This window comes from Macaca nemestrina, chromosome 15 (genome assembly GCF_043159975.1).
Source record: "Macaca nemestrina isolate mMacNem1 chromosome 15, mMacNem.hap1, whole genome shotgun sequence".
Taxonomy (NCBI): Eukaryota; Metazoa; Chordata; class Mammalia; order Primates; family Cercopithecidae; genus Macaca; species Macaca nemestrina.
In genome coordinates this window covers 105,167,320-105,188,285 of record NC_092139.1, presented here as the reverse complement: position 1 = coordinate 105,188,285, position 20,966 = coordinate 105,167,320, and the positions used below count along the sequence as shown (strand labels likewise).

At 50.9% G+C, this 20,966-nt stretch overlaps 2 long non-coding RNA genes across 2 annotated transcripts; one reads left to right on the top strand and one right to left on the bottom strand.

The window, feature by feature from the left end:
• Positions 1–787: 787 nt before the first annotated feature.
• Positions 788–3,989, bottom strand: LOC105464484 (uncharacterized). The gene is made up of 2 exons (XR_976835.2): positions 3,670–3,989; positions 788–1,342 (listed from the first exon to the last, which is right to left on the bottom strand). It is a non-coding gene; the product is annotated as an uncharacterized lncRNA (long non-coding RNA).
• Positions 3,990–6,644: 2,655 nt separating this feature from the next.
• On the top strand, positions 6,645–18,729 carry LOC139358955 (uncharacterized). Its single transcript, XR_011614451.1, has 3 exons — positions 6,645–6,709; positions 12,886–13,102; positions 18,560–18,729. It is a non-coding gene; the product is annotated as an uncharacterized lncRNA (long non-coding RNA).
• Positions 18,730–20,966: the final 2,237 nt, after the last annotated feature.

Below are 20,966 nucleotides of genomic sequence, written 5' to 3'. Positions count from 1 at the left end.
GGGTCCGCGACTGTAGTTCGAGGGGGTGGGAGGGGCAGCAGAAGGGGTCAGGGCCAAGTGACCCTGTTGTCCCTGGGTGATGAGAGTGCGCTCTCCAGACCTGGGCCAGGTGGTTGAGGCCTGGATGGAAGGGTGGTGGGGAGGGGTCCTCCAGGAGACCTTTGTTCTCACTCTGAGGTGGGTGGGGTGGAGAGAGGAGGGGCATGCAGGGGGGACAGGAAAAGCGTTTGAGGAGCAGAAACAATGGCCTATTCTCTGTGGCTCAGCCTGGCCTAAGAGATAGGCCCGTGGGCTGCAGGCCAGTCCTGCTTTGCCCTGACCATCTCCTGCATGGCCTCCTCCAGCCTGGCCCAGCCCTGGGGGCTTCACGTGGCCTTGCCTGGGTGGGCCGTGGGGGCGCCTTCCTCACCCCATGGCCATGTGCTCATTCCTGGACACATGGATCTCTGTTTTCTTCTAACAAAAGCCCGTCCACTTTGGTTAATGAAGCACTTCCATGTTCATGATCTCCTTTGTGTGGCAGAGACAGAAATGGACAGAAATGGACAGAAATGGACAAGCGAACACACCTTTTGCCCACGGCACCTGCCTGTTCATCAAAGACTGGGAGTCGGACCTGGCGCTCCTGGCTCTAGGTCCTGGGTTCATCCAGCAACCTCCTATGCCCCAAACCTGCTTCCTAGCTCCTGGTTTCCTCCTCTCTTTCCTGGACTGATGATAAGAAGAACAGCAGAAGCAGGAGGAGCATTAACTGAGCATCTCCTGATTGCCAGACACAGCTCAGAACTTGAAGTTCCACTTATATTTACTCTGATCCTCACAACGCCATTGTGCAGATGAGGAAACTGAGGCCACGGAGGTGAAGTAACCTCTCATGGCTTGGAAATGATCACGCTGGATTTGAGTCCAGGTCTGTCGCCCCTCAGTGGCCTGCTGCCTTGAGGGCAAAGGCTCTGGGACCATGCTCGGAGGGATCATGATCTCCCCTGGTCTCCACGGGTGAGGAGGAAACTTATGTCCTGTACACACATCCTTCTGGGGCAGGAATTATTCAGAAGCTTCCCTGATTGATGGCTGTTGCCTCTACTTACATCCCTTTGGTGACTGGAAGCTCACCACTGCCCCAGGAGGACAGCTCTGCCAGCCAAGAATTTCTCCCTGAAATGGAGCAGAAATCAACTCCTCATAACCTCTGCTCACTGCTCCTCCTTCCACCTCTGAGAACAGAGAGTTCCCCAGATGCTTCCCTTTGCCGAAAGTCAGAAGAAGACCTGGCTCCAAGTAGTCCCAGCTGTGGATCTTGGGCAAGTTCTTCAGCCTCCCCGTGCCTCAGTTTTCTCATCTGTCAAGTGGGAGTAACAATGCCTGTGGTTGGCCAGGCGCAGTGGCTCATGCCCGTAATCCCAGCACTTTGGGAGGGCCAGGTGGGCGGATCACGAGGTCAAGAGACTGAGACCAGCCTGGCCAACATGGTGAAACCCCGTTTCTACTAAAAATACAAAAATTAGCCAGGCATGGTGGCGGGCGCCTGTAGACCCAGCTACTCGGGAGGCTGAGGCAGGAGAATCACTTTAACTCGGGAGGTGGAGGTTGCAGTGAGCTGAGATCGCGCCACTGCACTCCAGCTTGGTGACAGAGCAAGACTCCGTCTCAAAACAAACAAACAAACAAAAAAATACCCAAAAACAAACAAACAAAAAGTGCCTGTGATCAAACATGTCTGCGAAAGGAACTTTAGAAACAGGTTGGGGGTGTGTTGTAATCATTGCAGAGGCTCAAGCTCGTTGTACTTTTCTCATTTGTTTCACGGACTTAACTTTCACTTCACAGCAAACGCTCATGAAGCCCCAGCTCAGCACCTGGCAGCAGGGCACAGCCACTGCCTTTGTGGTGTTTTTTTTTTTTTTTTTTTTGAAAGAGTATCACTCTGTAGCCCAAACTGGAGTGCAGTGGTGCGCTCTTGGCTCACTGCAACCTCCACCTCCCGGTTCAAGCGATTCTGGTGCCTCAGCCTCTGGAGTAGCTGGGACTACAGGCACCCACCCCCACACCTGGCTAATTTTTTGTATTTTAGTAGAGATGGGGTTTCACCATGTAGCCCAGGGTGGTCTCAAACTCCTGAGCTCAGGTGATCTGTCTGCCTCGGACTCCCAAAGTGTTGGGATTACAGGCGTTAGCCACCGCGCCTGGCCCAGCCGCCGCCTTTGAACTCAGAAGTTCACACTCCCAGGTTGCAGAAGAGGGGACGCAATGGTTTAGGGTTTTATGTGCAGAGTCATCTTTATGAATTCATAAAGACTCTGACAACATCCTCATGGGCAAGTGGAGGATCTCACAGGCAAGGAAACTGCCCGGAGAGGTGAAGTGACCTGTCTGAAGTCCCACACCACTGTTCCAAAGGGGATTGACAGTGGATTCTCACCAGGCCATTCCCCGATTGGGTCTGCAGGGGTTAACCCGGCTGGCTGGCGCCTACCAAGCAGGAGGGGGGATCTCACAGAGAGTGAGAGTTGGAGAATGGGCAGCCCCCTCTGGATCTCTGACTCCCCCTCAGTGGGCAGCTTGAGCCCCTGCCAGCCTCTTGTTGACTCAGCCGGCCTCTCTTCTGCCAAGTCCTGCTGGCCAGAGCTCCTACGGGGAGGGTCAGGCCACATTCTTCTCTGGCTGGAGCCTGAGGGGTGGCTGGCACCTCCTGGTGGAGTCTGTGTGCTGGAGAGAAGCTCATCTGGTTTGTGGGCACTGGGACAGATGCTGGGGTGAGGCAGAAAATGTTTTTTGGGAAGGTCAAGGATGGCTTCCCAAGGAACCATCTCAGAGCAAATGGATTAGCCTGGGAACTGGGCTACTTGGTTACATGGCTCAGCTTGGTCTATTTTTTTTTTTTTTGAGACAGGGTCTTGCTCTGTTGCCCAGGCTGCAGTACAGTGGCATGAATATGGCTTACAGGAGCCTCGACCTCCCAGGCTCAAGCAATCCTCCCTCCTCAGCTTCCTGAGTAACAAGGATCACAGGTGCCTACCACCATGCTCAGCTTGGCTAATATTTAAATTACTGTAGAGACGTGGTCGTGCTATGTTGCCCAGGCTGGTCTCGAACTCCTGGGCTCAAGTGATCCTCCCATCTCAGCCTCCCAAAGTGTTGGGATTACAGGCATGAGCCACTACACCTGGCCAGCTTTGCCATGAATGAGCTGGGTGATCTTAGTGAGACGCCCCCACCATCCTGCACCCCACCTCAGTTTCCCCATCCATCAAATGGGTATATGTGATCACATACCCTGCCTGCCTTATTCCACAGTTGTTGGGAGGATCAAAGGCAAAAACAAGTTGGGCCGGAGTGAACGCCCTTTGTAGAGCAAAGGCCCACACATGCTAGCTGGCCAGCCTGGCGTTCTCTAGGGGAGCAAGTGAAGGGAAGGGGAGGCAGGGGCAACCCTTAGCTGTGGTGTTATCTGCCTGACATCCCTGCCTCCTCCCTGCTGGACATAGTGACACTGATAGTAATAGCACTTCCTGGCCAGGCACGGTGGCTCACACCTGTAATCCCAGCACTCTGGGAGGCCGAGGTGGGCAGAGCACGAGGTCAGGCATTCCAGACCAGCCTGGCCAACATGGTGAAACCCCATCTTTACTAAAAATCCAAAAATTAATCGGGCGTGGTGGCGCTTACCTGTAATCCCAGCTACTCTGGAGGCTGAGACAGGAGAATCGCTTGAACCTGGGAGGTGGAGGTTGCTGTGAGCTGAGATTGCACCACCGCACTCCAGCCTGGGTGACAGAGCAAGATTCCATCTCAAAAAACAAATAATAGGCTGGGCACTGTGGCTTACGCCTGTAATCTCAGCACTTTGGGAGGCCGAGGTGGGCAGATCACAAGGTCAGGAGATCGGGACCACGGTGAAACCCCGTCTCTACTGAAAATACAAAAAATTAGCTGGGCGCTGTGGCGGGCGCCTGTAGTCCCAGCCACTCGGGAGGCTGAGGCAGGAGAATGGCATGAACCCAGGAGGCGGTGCTTGCAATGAGCTGAGATTGCGCCACTGCACTCCAGCCTGGGTGACTGAGCGAGATTCCCTCTCAAAAAAAACAAATAATAATAATAATAATAGCACCTCCTGCCAGGCGCACAGCCCTCCAGGGTTTACAAAGTCCTTTCATTTCCATACCTGCCGCCCTGGCGCTGCCCTTCCTTCTACAGGGAATACTCTTTCCCCAGAGAAGTGAGAGGCTGTTTTCTGCTCAGTTCAAATGCCCCCTCCTCAGGGGCCTACAGGACCGGGAATCTAAATTAAGTTCTTGGCTGGGTGCGTTGGCTCACGCCTGTAATCCCAACACTTTGGGAGGTTGAGGTGGGCAGATCGCCTGAGGTCAGGAGTTCGAGACCAGCCTGGCCCACATGACGAAACCCCGATTCTACTAAAAATACAAAAATCAGCTGGGCATGGTGGTGTGTGCCTGTAATTCCAGCTACTTGGGAGGCTGAGGCAGGAGAATCACTTGAACCAGCCAGGTGGAGGTTGTAGTGAGCCGAGATGGTGCCATTGCCTCCGGCCTGGGCAAAAAGAATGAAACTGTCTCAAAAAACCAAAACAAATAAATTATCTCCCATCCCTACCCCCCAGCACCCTCCCTTCCGTGCCGCTGCTCTGTGCCTCTGGTGACTGCCATGACCTTGTTCAGGGGATCATCTTCCCCCATGATGTTAACCTCCGCGAGGGCAGGGATGGTGACTGCCTTGCTCATTGCTGTGCCTGGTGACAGACAGCAGCCTTCCACAGTAGCTATGATTGTCTTCCTTCGTAGAGAAGCTCAGAGAGACCAAATGCCTTGCCCAAGTCCACACAGCTGGGAAGGAATGGAGCCAGGACTGGGGCCCAGGCCTCTTAGATTCCAGTCCGTGGCTCTTTCAAGAAATGCCCACAACTGCAATGCCTGTTTGCTCTGCAGGCCCTGACTCCCTGGAAAAGAGAAAGCATGTCTCACTCCTTTGTTACCCCACAAGGTCCAGCTCATGTCTCCTCCTTCCACACAGTAGGTGCTGTGCACATATTTCTTTGGAGGATGTGGGAGGAATAAGCTACTATATTCAACATGCAAAGCCTGGCTGCCATCCTTATGGGCCTCTGTCCCTTCACCAGGGACTAAGGACTAATGCCTCGGGCCCAGGGTAGGGGCATTCCAGGGGCCTCCTCACCCTGCTCAGGCAGTCCGGCTGGGCCAGCAGCTGTGGGGTGGCCGGATGCCCCACCCCTGGCGCCTTTGGGCCCTGAGCCCAGGCCGCAGGCTGAGCTGTTGGCTGGCACTGCTCCTTAGGCTTGGGGCAGGAACACCACAGGGATTTTAAAAATAAAGGGCCTTGAGACAGTGGCCTGGCCCAGGCAGCCACGGGGCGGGGCAGGGCCCAAACAGGGATGGTGGGGGAATGCTGAGCCCGCAGCGGGCTGCAAGGCCAGGGTGGCCTCATTTTCTCCTCCAGAAACGCTGCTCTCTTCCAAGAACACCTCCTCCCAGCCTACTCTAAACATGGATCTCAAATATTTCCCGAGCACCTACTATGTGCCGGGCCTTGGTGGCAGTGGGGTGAATCCTCCAGACACTCTTCCTCGCAACTGTATGGCTCTCCTCAGAGGGGTCCCTCCCTTCTTACCCAACCTCAGGCCACAGACTATTTATTGAGTACCTACTGTGTGCCAGGCGGCTCTGGTCTTTCACTCTCGGCCTCCTGGGTTCTTTCCCCCTCTGCTCTCACTCCCTCAGGCACTTCCCCTGTCCAGCCCATTTCAGTCCCCTTCTTTCTCCTCTGGCCCAGCTAACAGGAAATGCAGCCAGGGAGGTCAAGAGTCCCCGGCCTCTAGAGCCCAGCGTCTGCACACACAGGGCCGGTCTACATGGTGCGGTGGGGAAAGGGCAGCTTCCTGTTTACGACAATCACAAGTACCCTTGGGTGGTGCCTGGACAGGCCTCCAGGGCAGCCCCTCTAGTCTAGATCTAATCCCTCCCTAGGAGGGGCCCCCTGAGTACCCCCACAGGCCCCAGGCAGCTAGTTCAGACCCAGGCCACTAACACCCGTGCCCCCACCCGCAACATGGGACGGGTAGAGAAGGGAGGAGGAGCGAGGAGTCTTGGGAACAGCCTGGAATGTGGGAGTTGAAGGTCCGCAGGAAGCATCCCTGGCTCCAGGCCCCACTCCAAGTCTGGGTGCCCCGCCCCAGTCCTCTCCTCCCATCCCGGGGCCTCCCCAGCTCTGATGGGGGCGGGGCTGAGGGAGCCAGGAAGGAGGAGACCAGATTCCTTCCCGTCTCGCTGGGGCCTGAAGCTTCAGCTCTGGTTTGACCAGGCTCTGGCGGCCTAAATCTCTCCATCCCTAGGGCAGGGCGTTGAGCCAGTTCACGGGTCAGCCCCCATCTGCTGCTGCCTCCCTCTTTTCCCCCCTGCTGCCTCCACAATCCCAGAGGAGGGGTGAGGACATCAAGAGGCTGGGACCAGCAGGGAAGACCCCCACGGAGGGGTGGGGCTGGCCAAAGGTGCCCTTGGGGAAGCAAACAACCCTGCCTACCTCCCCCTCCAGGCAGCCCCAGCCAAACGATCCTGTGATTGCCCAATGGGTATTGACCGAGGGCCTGAGGGTCAGGGTCGCTGGTGCAGAAGAGACTGGGCAGAGGGAGGCCTGCCCCATCGTCCACACCCTCCCTCACCTAACCCAAAAGGAGGTAGGTGACCCCAGTCCTCGTTTCCCCTCTGGACCCCGGCCCCTTAGGGCACAACATGGTCGATGCTTGGGGCAGTCATCCCCCAGAGGCCGTGGGGTCACATTGGAGCTAGCTAGCTCAGAGGAGGCAGTCAGAGAGGGCTTCCTGGAGGAAGGAGGCCACCCTCTCAATTTAGAAGCCTAAAACCGGGAAAGAGTGTGCCTGGCCCAGGAAATAACTTGGCCAAAGGCATGGCACTTCTAGAGAAATGCTAGTGACATGATAGGGTTGGGGAAAGGCACAGGTGAGGGAAGGAGGGGAGGTTTTAGGGAGTGTAGGGCTGGGGTGGAAGGATGAGGTCATTCGTCCCAGTGGACTTTCTGTGGCTGTGGAGCGCCCTCTTTTGCCCCAGGCAGGAAGGCAGGGGGAGCCTGGTAAAGGAACCACTGCAATTTAATGTGGCTAGGCAGACTTGGCGAGGGGACGGGCCTGGGGACTGGGACTGGAACTACAGCCTCTAGCTCTGTGAAGCTGCCCTACTGCCCTGGGAAGACCCCAGGTTTTCAGCCCTGTGAGACCCGCTCTGGGTCGGCGCCTCCAGGCGCTTGACTGGGGCACTGGGGCAGTTCAGGCAGGCTGTTCTGTGATGGGGAACAGAGTCCTGGCTCTTTGAGTTTCCAGCTATGTAACCTTGGGTGAGTTATGAACTCCCTTGGCCTCAGTTTCCCCCTCTGTAAGATGGAGCTAAAAATAACTGCCCCAGAGGGCTACTGGTGGATGAAATTAATTAATTTCTATTTTAGAAAGCACCTGGCACTAGTGAGCACTCAATTCCAGTTAGGAAGCGTTATTATTAATTGAGAAGAAGAGAAAGTTGGCTTTACCCCAGGGACATGTTGACAGGTGGGCGGAAGGTATTTCACCAGAACAGTCTTCAAAGAAGGACCTGATACTCAGCCTCTAGGATTCCCAGACTTGCCTGATCCAAGAAACTCCCCAGGGCTGTGGTTCGAAATATCAGCTTCTGGCCGGGTGCGGTGGCTCATGCCTGTCATCTCAGCACTTTGAGAGGCCGAGATGGGGGTGGATCACCTGAGGTCAGGAGTTGGAGACTAGCCTGGCCAACATGGTGAAACCCTGTCTCTACTAAAAAAAAAATCCAGATGTGGTGGTGCGCCTGTAGTCCCAGCTACTCAGGAGGCTGAGGCAGGAGAATTGCTTGAACTCGGGAGGTGGAGGTTGCAGTGAGCCCAGATTGTACCACTGCACTCCAGCCTGGGTGATACGGCGAGTCTCTGTCTAAAAAACAAAAACAAAAAACAAACCGAAAATATCAGCTCCCCTCGTCCAAGTCTCTGACTGGGCAGGTCTGGGTGGAACAGGTCTTGGGATTTATAAGGAGGCCCCAGGCCTGAGCCTTCTACCAGGCAGGTATGGGGAACATTCCTCTCTGTTGACAAGGACTCACCCAAATGGTTCCTCCTTGGGAAGTGAATCTTCCTTCCTTCTTTCCTTCCTTCCTTCCTTCCTTCCTTCCTTCCTTCCTTCCTTCCTTCCTTCCTTCCTTCCTTCCTTTCTTTCCTTCTTTCTTTCTTTCTCTTTCTTTCTTTCTTTCTTTCTTTCTTTCTTTCTTTCTTTCTTTCTTTCTTTCTTTCTTTCTTTCTTTCTTTCTTTCTTTCCCTCCCTCCCTCTCTCTCTCTCCCTTCCTTCCTCTTTCTCTCTCTTTCTTTCTTTTTTTCTTTTTTCCCTCCCTCCCTCCCTCCCTCCCTCCCTCCCTCCCTCCCTCCCTCTCTCTCTCTCTCTCTCTTCTTTCTTTCTTTCTTTCTTTCTTTCTTTCTTTCTTTCTTTCTTTCTTTCTTTCTTTCTTTCTTTCTTTCTTTTCTTCCTTTCTTTCCTTTTTTTTTTTGAGATGAAGTTTCACTCTGGTTGCTCAGGCTGGAGTGCAATAGTGCTATCTCGGCTCATCGCAACCTCTGCCTCCCGAGTTCAAGCTAATCTCCTGCCTCAGTCTCCTGAGTAGCTGGGATTACAGGCCTGCACCACCACGCCCAGCTAATTTTTTTGTATTTGCAGTTGAGATGGGGTTTCTCCATGTTGCTCAGGCTGGTCTGGAACTCCCAACCTCAGGTGATCTGCCCGCCTTGGCCTCCCAAAGTGTTGGGATTACAGGCGTGAGCCACCATGCCCGGCCTGAATCTTTCAAAATACTTTTAAAAACCCTGCTGTTTATTGAGCATGTACTGCCCACCTGGCACTGCTCTGAGCCTCATCCGTGTTGATTCACATCATCCTCACCACAATCCTACGTTGCAGTAGGCACTTAGATTTGTTCCCATTTCACTGATGGGGAAACTGAAACCTACAGAAGCTAAGAAACTTGTCCAACATCACAAAAACCCTGTGACTTGTGAGGTGTCCACTTGAGATTTGAACCTGGACATGGGCTCTTACCCACTGCTTTGCAGTTTCCCAACCTGCCTCAGGGTCCTTGAACACTTGATGAAATTCCTCCAGGAGTATTGGATAGGAGCTGGGATCCTTACTTTTCACTCTTTTGCCCTTTAAGTTTGCGACAGTTGAATCAAGAAATGGCTGAATGCTTGAGGCCCAGAGTTTGAGACCAGCCTGATTAGTGAGATCCATCTCTAGGGTGAGTCTACAGTGAGACTCCATCTCTAGGGTGTGGTGGCAGGTACCTGTAATCCCAGCTACTCGGAAGGCTGAGACAGGAGAATTGCTTGAACCTGGGAAGTGGATGTTGCAGTGAGCTGAGATCATGCCACTGCACTCCAGCCTGGGTGACAGAGAGAGACTCTGTCTCAAAAACAAAACAAAACAAAAAAAAAAGAAAATGAGCTAGACATGGTGGTGCTACTCAGGAGGCTGAGGCAGGAGGATCGCCTGAGCCCAGGAGGCTGCAGTGAGCCATGATTGCACCACTACACTCCAGCCTGGGCCACAGGGCAATTCCCAGTCTCCAAAAAAAAAAAAAAAAAAAAAAAAGGCCAAGTCTGCTTTAAACCCTGCTGGAAAGGCAGACGACTGGGGTTCAACTTCCTAGGCCCTAATTACTTTCTCTGGGGTGGTCTTGGGTAGTTCCCTCACCCTGAACTTTGGTTTCTGTATCTCTAAAATGGGGATACAGTACCTCCTTGGATACCCTTCCTGATTTACCCAAGACCGGGCTTGGGAAGGGAGGTTTGCGGATGGTTCAGGCTGTGGGTTCCTTGGGACCCAGGGGTGGTGGGCTCAGGGATAGGAGTGTGGACAGTCCAGGAGTTACTCAAACTTGTCTGTCCCCAGAGCCAGGCTCTTTCCTAGCTAGTCTCACCAGTGGCTGGGGAGGTCATGCTGTGATGGCAAAGTTGGGGGTGGCAGGAGTAGCAAGGAAGTCTGGTTGCGAGCCTGCCTTCTCCCATCCACCCCACTGACACCCAGCACGCCCTGGCTGGCAGTTGCTAGTGATTCACCAGTTTTAAGCCCTAGTTTCATTTGTAATCAGGAAACGGGCCACTAGAGAGCCCGGGGCACTTTCTGGTGAGCCCAGACACCCTCCCAGAAACCTAGTGGGGAGGAGGAAAGCAGAGGGCCTTGTCCCAGAGAATTTGCATAATTTGTTCTTTGAGGAGGGTGAGAAATCCCCAGGGCCCGATTTCCCTGGAAACCATTTGCTCATGAGCTCATTCGTTCTCGTTTATTAAACCCTGTGCTGTGCCAGTTACCAGGGACCTAGACAAGTACAGTGAAGTCTTCCGGGGGCTTTGGGGATGGGGAGACCGCCGTGTAATTGGGGTAACCCTTGCAGAGCACAGCGAGGGATGTGTTTACAAAATTTGGAATCCACGGAGGAGAGGGTGGTGAATTCGGGCTTGGTGTGGGTAAGGGGAGGTTCAACAGTTCTGAGGCCCCTACCAGGAGGGTTGACAGTGCAGGCTGGGTTTGGCTCCTTCTGCCACTTCTGAATGGTTCTTCTCCCATCTGGGCCTTGGTTTTCCCATCTATGAGCTGGACACAGGAATGGTGCCTTTTTCCTGGGGTTGTTATGAGAATCCAAAGGGTTAACACATGTAAAGCACTTACAACAGCACCTGGTGTATGGTCAGCCTTGTGATGTTTTAGCTGATGCCATTGCTGAGTGGTGGGTACTGTGGGAGGGGCTGCCCAAGACATGGGTTGGAGCATGCCTGGCAGACAGGGAAGAGGACATGCCAGGGGAAAGCCACTGCCTGTGCAGAGGCCCAGAGGTGTGTAGCACATGGATGTGTTGAACACTGATGAGGTGCGAGGTGGGAAGGAGCATTTGAAGATACTATCATTCCCTTTGGACATTCTCCTCAGGGGCAGCAGGGAGCCATGGAAGGCTCTTGAGCAGAGGAGTGACATGGTAGAGGTGAATGTCAGGGCTACAGAGTGGTGATGGACTGGAGGGGCCAGACTAGGGCAGAGGGACCAGTGAGGAGTCGGCACAAGAAGCCTGGTGGGAGATAGGGGGCCTGAACAAGGGCATTAGCTCTCGGGATGGAGAGGACAGGAGAGGACTAGTAGAGGGGGACAGCATGTAGCTGAGCCAACGGTGATGAAACAAGGAGTGAGGAACACAGTGGGCTGAGGGAGATGGAGGAGTGCGGGTGTCCTGGAAGCCGCTGATTGAGAAGATACTAATATACTTAGGAGGGGATGTTGAAGGAGGACTTTGAAGTGTCTCTAGGAGTTGTCCAGCAGATCAGAAAGGGAAGGGCATACCAGACAGAGAGTCCCCAAAGCAAGAGTGCAGAGGTGTCAAAGAGCCTGTGTGTTTGGAGAGCAGTGGGCGTGGTGGAGTTTGGGTTTTAGGGGGAAGTAGGGGGGCCAGGAGTTTGGAGCCTTGGGCACCATCCTGTAGGCTATTGGGAGTCGGGGTCAGTGAACCGTGCGACAGGAAGAGACTTTAAACATCTCTATTAGTTTCCTGTGGCAGCTATAACAAATGACCACAAACTTGGTGGCTTAAAACAATAAAAATTTATTCTCTCCACGCCAGGTCCAGGACTCTCGCCTGTGATCCCAGCACTTTGAGAGGCCAATGCAGGAGGATCGCTTGAGCCCAGTGGTTTGAGACCAGCTTGGGCAACATAGTGAGACCCTCATCTCTACACAAAACTTTTAAAAATTAGCTGGACATAGTGTGAGCTGGGAGTCCCAGCTACTTGGGAGGCTGAGATGGGAGAGAATCGCTTGAGCCCAGGAGGGTCAAGGCTGCAGTGAGCTATGATCACACCACTGCACTCCAGCCTGGGCAATAGAGCAAGACCCTGCCACTGAAAAACAAACAAAACGAACGAACACGATTAGTTTCTGGAATCCAGAAGTCTGAAATCAAGGTCTCGGAGGGGCCCCCACTCACCCTGAAGGTGCTAGGGGAGGATCCTTCCTGGCCTCTTCCCGCTTCAGGGGGCTCCAGGTGTCCTTGCCTTTGTGGCAGCCTCACTCCTGCCTCTGCCATCGTTGCTGTGTAGCTGCCTCCGTGTCAGCATCTTTTCTTCTTGTAAGGACACTTGTCAGTGGATTTGGCACCCCCCGGATAATCCAGGACGATTTCATCTTGAGATCCTTACCTTTTTTTTTTTTTTTTTTTTGATGGAGTTTCATTCTTGACTGTCCAGTGCTGGCGTGCAATGGTGCAATCTGGGCTCACTGCAACCTTCTCCTCCCGGGTTCAAGCGATTCTCCTGCCTCAGCCTCCCAAGTAGCTGGAATTACAGGTGCCCGCCACTATGCCTGGCTAATTTTTTATTTATATTTTTATTAGAGACGGGGTTTTGCTGTGTTGGTCAAGCTGGTCTCGAACTCCTGACCTCAGGTGATCTACCAGCCTCAGCCTCCCAAAGTGTTGGGATTACGGGCGTGAGCCACTGTGCCTGGCCGAGATCCTTATCTTCATTACATCCGCAAAGACTCTTTTTTTCAAATAAGGCTACATTCCCTGGTTCCAGGTGGACCTGTCTTTTGCAGGGGGGGGCAACTGGTCAACCCACTGCAAAATCCCCAGGCAGAGCCCTCTCCCATGTTCCTCTCCTCCTTGGGGCTCCCAGCCCCTCCAATGCAGCCTCCTTGAGTAGGAACTGTGTGGTCCTCATTCACCTTTCCACCCCTAGGCCCCAGAGTGGGCAATGTGTTTGCAGATATAACTCTGTTCCTCTCTTCTTCCCTCCCTCCAGTAACCGATGCCACCAGAGGCTGGAACTGGTGCTGCACGCGGGATGAGGGCGCCACCGTGTGTCCAGCTTGGAGCAGTGTGGTCGCAGGCTTGAGCCCAGTGTCTGCCCTGCTGACAGCCACTTACAGAGCGCCTGCCGTCCACCAGTAACTCCACACACATCAGTCCTCTTTTTCATGGCCGCAATATAAAGAGGGGATTACTATCCAGATTTTCAGGTGAGGAGACTGAGGCTCAGACCTTGCCAGTGTCACCCAGCCCTCAGCTGCTGCCCACTCCAAAGTCACACCCACGCCATGCTGTGGACAAAAACCAGACCTGTGCATGGGTCTGGGTGCGAGCCTTCAGACTTCTCAGGGTGTCCTGTTTCCTCTTCTGTAAAGGGGGGAAGGTGCCAACGACTGCCCCTGCCAGGTGGCGCCTTCCCCGTCTCTGGCCTCTGAGAGAAACCTGCAGACCCCTGAGGCCCGTGGGTCTTGGGGGAATGAATTTTTGGGAAACACAATTCTGGGTACTTTCCAAACATTAGTCTTTTTGAATATTTTGGTGTTCATTGTTTTTCTCTAAACATTTGCATATGCTGTGAACTATTTGGTGATTTAAAAAACCATACTTACTGGGTTTAAAACTTTATGTAGGGCTGAGTGCGGTGGCTCATGCCTGTAATCTCAGCCCTTTGGGATGCCGCGGTGGGTGGATCATTTGAGGTCAGGAGTTTGAGACCAGCCTGGCCAACATGGGTGAAACCCTGTCTCTACTGAAAATACAAAAATTAGCCGGCTGTGGTGGTGGGTGCCTGTAATTCCAGCTACTCGGGAGGCTGAGGCAGGAGAATCACTTGAACTGGGGAAGTGGAAGTTGCAGTGAGCTGAGACTGTGCCACTGCACTTGAGCCTGGGCGATGGAACGAGACTCTGTCTCAAAAAGCAACAATAAAACAAAACGAAACCAACTTTATGTAGGCCTCCAGTTCGCCTCTAAAAGACGACAGCTGGCTGGGCGCAGTGGCTCACACCTGTAATCCCAGCACTTTGGGGAAAACCAAGGCAGGAGGTTCATTTGAGACAAGGGCTTTGAGACTAGTCTGGGCAACATAGTGAGACCCTGTCTCTATTAAGAAAAAAAAAAAAAAAGGCCCCGGCACCGTGGCTCACGCCTGTAATCCCAGCACTTTGGGAAGGCCGAGGCGGGCGGATCACGAGGTCAGGAGATCAAGACCATCCTGGCTAACACAGTGAAACCCCGTCTGTAGTAAAAATACCAAAAGAAATTAGCCGGGCGTGGTGGCAGGCACCTGTAGTCCCAGCTACTGGGGAGGCTGTGGCAGGAGAATGGCATGAACCCGGGAGGCGGAGCTTGCGGTGAGCCGAGATTGTGCCACTGCACTCCAGCCTGGGCGACAGAGCGAGACTCCGTCTCAAAAACAACAAAACAAACAAAAAACCCCCCAAAATAGCCACATGTGGTAGGTGGGGGGGTGCCTGTAATCCCAGCTACTCAGGAGGCTGCAGCAGGGAAAATTGCTTGAACCCAGGAAGTGGAGGGTAGCAGTGAGCCAAGATCGCACCATGGCACTCCAGCCTAGGCAACAGAGCGATACTCCATCTCAAAAAAAAAAAAAAAAAAAAAAAAAAGTAATAAATAAATGAAAAACAACAGCTGATGGCAGTTTTCCTCCATATTCTCCCAGAGATGATCTGGGATGATTTATATGTGTATGTATGTATGTACATGTATACAGTATATGCAGACACATCACACGCACATTCCCCCACTTCTTTTTTAAAACAAATGGTGGCATACGATATACAATTCTGCACTTTCTTTTGCCACTTAATGACATTTTTGCATTTATCCCATATGATTGCATATAATTTACCTTTGGGGGTTGTATTACTGTAGGCTGCCTTAACAAGCAGACCGGGGGGCTGAAATAGCAGAAACTGATTTCCTCACAGTCTGGAGGTTGGAAGGTCAGGATCAAACTATGGCAATGGTGGTTTCTTCCTAGGCCTCTCTCTTTGGCTTGTAGATGGCTGTCTTCCCCTCATCTTTCCTCTGTACACATCTGTGTCCAAATCTCCTCTCTTATAAGAAGCAAGGGTACAATTTTGATAGATATTATATACATGAAATAAGTGTATACAGAGTGAACACGCCATGTAGCCAGCAACCAAATAAAGACCCAAATCATATTGGATTAGGGTTTGCCCTAAGACCTCATTTTAACTTTTTTTTTTGAGACAGGGTCTCTCTCTGTTGCCCAGGCTAGAGTGCAGTGGCATGATCTCGGCTCACTGCAACCTCTGCCTTCCCGGTTCAAGTGATATTCCTGCCTCAGCCTCCCAAGTAGCTGGGATTACAGGCATGCACCACTACCTCCAGCTAATTTTTGTATTTTTAGTAGAGATGAAGTTTCACATTTTGGCCAGGCTGGTCTCAAGCTCCTGTCCTTAAGTGCCCCTTGGCCTCCTGAAGTGTTGGGATTACAGGCATGAGCCACTGCGCCCCGTCCCTCATTTTAACTTAGTCACCTCTTTATGTTTTGTTTTTGTTTTTAGAGACAGTCTCACTCTGTTACCCAGGCTGGAGTGCAGTGGCACAATCACGGCTCACCGCAGTGTTGACCTCCTGGGCTCAAGCTATCCTCCTGCATCAGCCTCTAGGGTAGCTAGGACCTCAGACAGGCACCACCACACCTGGCTAATTTGTATGGAGAGGAGGGTCTCACTATGGTGCCAGGCTGTTCTCGAACTCCTGGGGTCACGCCATCCTTACCCCTCAGCCTCCCAAAGTGCTAGGATTACAGGTGTAAGCCACCTCACCCAGTCTTTTTTTTTTTTGAGACCAAGTCTTGCTCTGTCACCCAGGCTGGAGTGTAGTGGCACAGTCTCAGCTCACTGCAACCTCTGCCTCCCAGGTTCAAGCAATTCTCCTGCCTCAGCCTCCCGAGGAGTTGGGATTACAGGCATGCACCACCATGCCCAGCTAATTTTTGTATTTTTAGTAGAGATGGGGTTTTGCCACGTGGGCCAGGCTGGTCTAGAACTCCTGACCTCTGGTGATCTGCCTGCCTCGACCTCCCAAAGGGTTGGGATTACAGGCATAAGCTACCGTGCCCAGCTTACCCAGTCTTCAGTCACCTCTTTAAAGACCTTATCTCCGAATATGGTCACATCCTGAGATACTGGGGGTTAGGACTTCAACATATGGATTTTTGGGGAACACACCTCAGCCCATGGCAGAGAAGCAGGGGTACAATTTTGATTGAAATATTGTATATATGAAATAAGTGTATACACAGTGAGCAAGCCATGTAGCCGGCAACCAAATAAAGACACAGAAAGCAACCAGGCTCCATGAACCCCTGCGAGCCCATTTCTACAATTCCTCCCATAAGGAAGGACTGTCCTGACCTTGCAGATTTTAACCTGGTTTTTGTCCTCCTCATAAATGGAATCCTGTCCTCTTTTCTGTCTGGCTTCCTTCACTCAACATTATGTTTATGGGATTCATCCACGATGTTGCCTGTAGTTATACATTTATTATTTATTTGCAGTGCTGTGTAGTAGTACTCCACTGTGTGAATATACTACTACTTTTTTTTTTTTTTGAGACAGGGTCTCACTGTGTCGCCCAGGCTTGAGTGCTATGGTGTGATCTTGGCTCACTGCAACCTCTGCTTCTTGGATTCAGATGATTCTCATGCTCACTATAGCCTTGACCTCCTGGGCTTGAGTGATCCTGTCCGGCAGCTGGGACTGCAGGCACGTGCCACCATGCCTGGCTAATCTTTAAATTATTTTTTGTAGAGACTGGCTCTCACTATGTTGCCCAGGCTGGTCTGGAACCTCCCGGGCTCTAGCAATCTTTTTGCCTTGGCCTCTCAAAGTGTTGAGATTACAGGTGTGAGCCACTGTGCCCAGTGATGTATTTAGATCTTATTTAATTTCCCACAATAATGTCATTTTATTAATTTTAAAAATTGAGATATAACTCATATGCAATAAAATTCATCTGTTTTAAAGTGTACAATTTAGTGGGTTTGTTTGTTTGTTTATTTATTTATTGAGACAGAGTTTGGGTCTTGTTGCCCAGGCTGGAGTGCAATGGCACCATCTCGGCTCACTGCAACCTTCACCTCTTGGGGTTCAAGTGATTCTCCCGACTTAGCCTCCCAAGTAGCTGGAATTACAGGCACCTGCCACCGTGCCCAGCTAATTTTGTATTTTTAGTAGAGACGGGGTTTCCCCATGTTGGTCAGGCTGATCTCGAACTCCTGACCTTGTGATCTATCCCTTTCGGCCTCCCAAAGTGCTAGAATTACAGGTGTGAGCCACTGCGCCTGGCCGGGTTTTTAGTGTATTTAAAAAGTTGTGCAATCATCACCACTAGCTAATTTCCGGATATGTTTTCACTCCCGCCAAAACCCCACACACCACCCGTCGCCCTCCATTCCTGTCATTCTCTGTTTCCCCTTCCCCTAGTCCCTAGCAAATTACTTTCTGTCTCTATGGATTTCCCTATTTTGGACTTTCCATATAAATGGGATCATACAATCTGTGGCCTTTTGTGTCTGACTTCTTTCGCTTAGTGTAATGTTTTCAAGGTTCATCCATGTGGTAGCACATATCAGAACTTTATTTCTTTTTATGGCTGGAATGATACATTTATTATCCACTCACCCATGCATTTGGGTCCTTAACACTTTTGTTCTATTATGAATAATGCTGCTATGAACATCATGTGTAATGAACATCATGTGTGGGCATGTATTTTCAATTCTCTTGGGTATTTTATACCTAGGAGTGAAGCGGCTGGGTCATATGGTAACTCTATATTTAACTTTTTGAGGAACTGCTAAACCGTTTCCCAAAGAGACCGTGCCATTGTACATTCCTACCAGCAACGTGTGAAGGAGCTAATTTCCCCGCCTTCTGGCGAACACTTGTTTTGTTTGCCTTTTTGATTACAGCCATCTGAGTGGGTGCGAAGTGGTATCGAATTGTGGTTTGGATCTGCATTTCTTAGTAACTCATACATAATAACGTTCTGTAGTTTTCAGTGTACGGATCTTGCACATCTTTGGTTTATTCCTACCAACTTGATGTTTTTGATGCTTCCATAAATGGCTTCATTTTAAAAATAGACTTTCTTTATTTTTTAGAGCAGTTTTAGGTTCATAGTAAAATTGAGCTGAAAGTACAGAGATTTCCCATATAACACCCACCCCGCTAACTCAGAATTCTCCACGAACATCACACACCAGGGTGGCACATTTGCTATAATCAGTGAAGGTACATGGATAGATACATCTTTACCACCCAAAGCCCATAGTAAGCTTCATTGTAAACGCTTGGTGTACATCCATGCTTGGTGTACATCCTATGAAATTGACAAATGATAATGACATGTATCCACCATTATAGTATCTAGTATCATAGTCAATAGTTTCACTGTCCTAAAAATCCTCTGTGCTCCACCTAATCATCCCCTCCCTCCCCGGGGCCCCTGACAAACACTGATCCTTTTGCCATCTCCATAGTTTTGCCTTTTCTGGAATATCATATAGTATGTAGCGTACTCACACTGGTTTCTTTCACTTAGCAATATGCAGTTAAGGTTCTTCCATGTCTTTTCATGGCCTGATAACTCATTTTTTTTTTTTTTTTGAGATGGAGTCTCACTCTGCCACCCAGGCTGAATGCTGAATAATATTTCACTGTCTGGATGTACCACAGTTTATCTGCTCACCCTCCAAATGACATCTGAGTTGCTCTCAAGTTTTGTAATTATGAAGAAAGCTTCAATAAACATATGTGTGCAGGTTTTGTGTGGAAGTAAGTTTTCAACTCTTTTTGGGTAAGTATCAAAGAGTACAATGATTGCTGGTTTTATGGTAAGAGTGTATTTATTTATTTATTTATTTATTTATTTATTTAATTTATTTAATTTTTGAGACAAGGTCTCACTCTGTCAGCCAGGCTGCAGTGCAGTGGCATGATCATGGTTCATTGCAGCCTTGACCTCCTGGACTCAGGTGATCCTCCCACCTCAGCTTCCTGAGTAGCTGGGACCACAGGCACATGCTACCACACCTGGCTAATTTTTAAAGCCTTTTTTTTCGGTAGAGATGGGGTCTTACTATGTTGCCCAAGCTGGTCTTGAGCTCCTGGGCTCAAGCGATTCTCCCACCTCGGCCTCCCAAACTGCTGGGATTACAGACATGAGTTACTGCAACCAGCCTATATTTATTTTTGTGAGAAGCTTTACTGTCTTGCCAACTGTCTTCCAATGTGGCTGTATCATTTTGCATTCCCGCCAACAAAGAATGAGAGTTTCTGTTACTCCACATCCTTGTCAGCATTTGATGTTTTCAGTGTTTTAGATTTTGGACATTCTAAAAGGTGTTTGTACTGGCATTTTGTTGCTTTAATTTGCACTTCCCTAACGACACATGATGTGGAACATCTTCTCGTGCTTATTTGCCATCTATTCATCTTCTTTGGGGAGGTGTCTGTTCAGATCTTTTGCCCATTTTATAATCAGGTTGTTCATTTGCTTTCTTTTCTCTCTTTCCTTCCTTCCCTTCCTCCCTCTCTTTCTCTCTCTCCCTTTCTTCCCTCCCTCCCTCCCTCCCTCCTCCTCCCTCCCTCCCTCCCTCCCTCCCTCTCTCTCTCTCTCTCTCTCTCTCTCTCTCTTTCTTTCTTTCTTTCTTTCTTTCTTTCTTTCTTTCTTTCTTTCTTTCTTGTCTCACTCTGTTGCCTAAGCTGGAGGACAGTGGCATGATCTGGGTTCACTGCCACTTCTACCTCTTGGGTTCAAGGAATTCTTCTGTCTCAGCCTCCTGAGGAGCTGGGATTACAGGCATGTGCCAACATGCCCAGCTAATTTTTGTATTTTTAGTAGAGATGGGGTTTCACCATATTGGTCAGGCTGGTCTCGAATTCCTACCTTAGGTGATCCACCTGCCTCGGCCTCCTAAAGTGCTGGGATTATAGGTGTGAGCCACTGTGCCCGACCTTCTTTTCTTTTCTTTTCTTTCTTTCTTTTTTGAGATGGGGGTCTCCCTATGTTGCCCAGGCTGGTCTTGAATTCCGGGGCCCAAGTGATCCTCTTGCCTCAGCCTCCTGAGTAGCTGGGACTATAGGCACGTTCCACTGTTCATTTTCTTATTGTTGAGTTTTCAGAGTTTCATATATTTTGGGAAACAGTCTTTTTTTTTTTTTTTTTTTTGAGACGGAGTCTCGCTCTACCGCCCAGGCTGGAGTGCAGTGGCCGGATCTCAGCTCACTGCAAGCTCCGCCTCCCGGGTTTACGCCATTCTCCTGCCTCAGCCTCCGGAGCAGTTGGGACTGCAGGCGCCTGCCACCGCGCCCGGCTAGTTTTTTGTATTTTTTTAGTAGAGACGGGGTTTCACCGTGTTAGCCAGGATGGTCTCGATCTCCTGACCTCGTGATCTGCCCGTCTCGGCCTCCCAAAGTGCTGGGACTACAGGCTTGAGCCACCGCGCCCGGCCAAGGGAAACAGTCTTTTATCAGATATATCTTTTGCAAATGTTTTCTCCTAGTCTTATCTTTTTATTCTCTTGACAGTGTCTTTCTCAGAGCACAGGTTTTAAATTTTTTTTTTTTTTTTTTTGAGACACAGTCTCGCTCTGTCGCCCAGGCTGGAGTGCAGTGGCACGATCTTGGCTCACTGCAAGCTCCGCCTCCCGGGTTCACGCCATTCTCCTGCCTCAGCCTCCCGAGTAGCTGGGATTACAGGCGCCTGCCACCACGCCCAGCTAATTTTTTTTTGTATTTTTAGTAGAGACGGGGTTCCACCGTGTTAACCAGCATGGTCTTGATTTCCTGGCCTTGTGATCTGCCCGCCTCGGCCTCCCAAAGTGCTGGGATTACAGGCCTGAGCCACAGCGTCCAGCCTCATCAATTATTTCTTTTATGGATCATGGCTTTGCAGTTTTACCTAAAAGTCATTACCCTCTTTCTGAGCCCGTGACAAACCAGAAGGAAAAAAATAAAGAGAAAAATAAGGCTGGGAGTGGTGGCTCATGCGTGTAATCCCAGCGCTTCGGGAGGC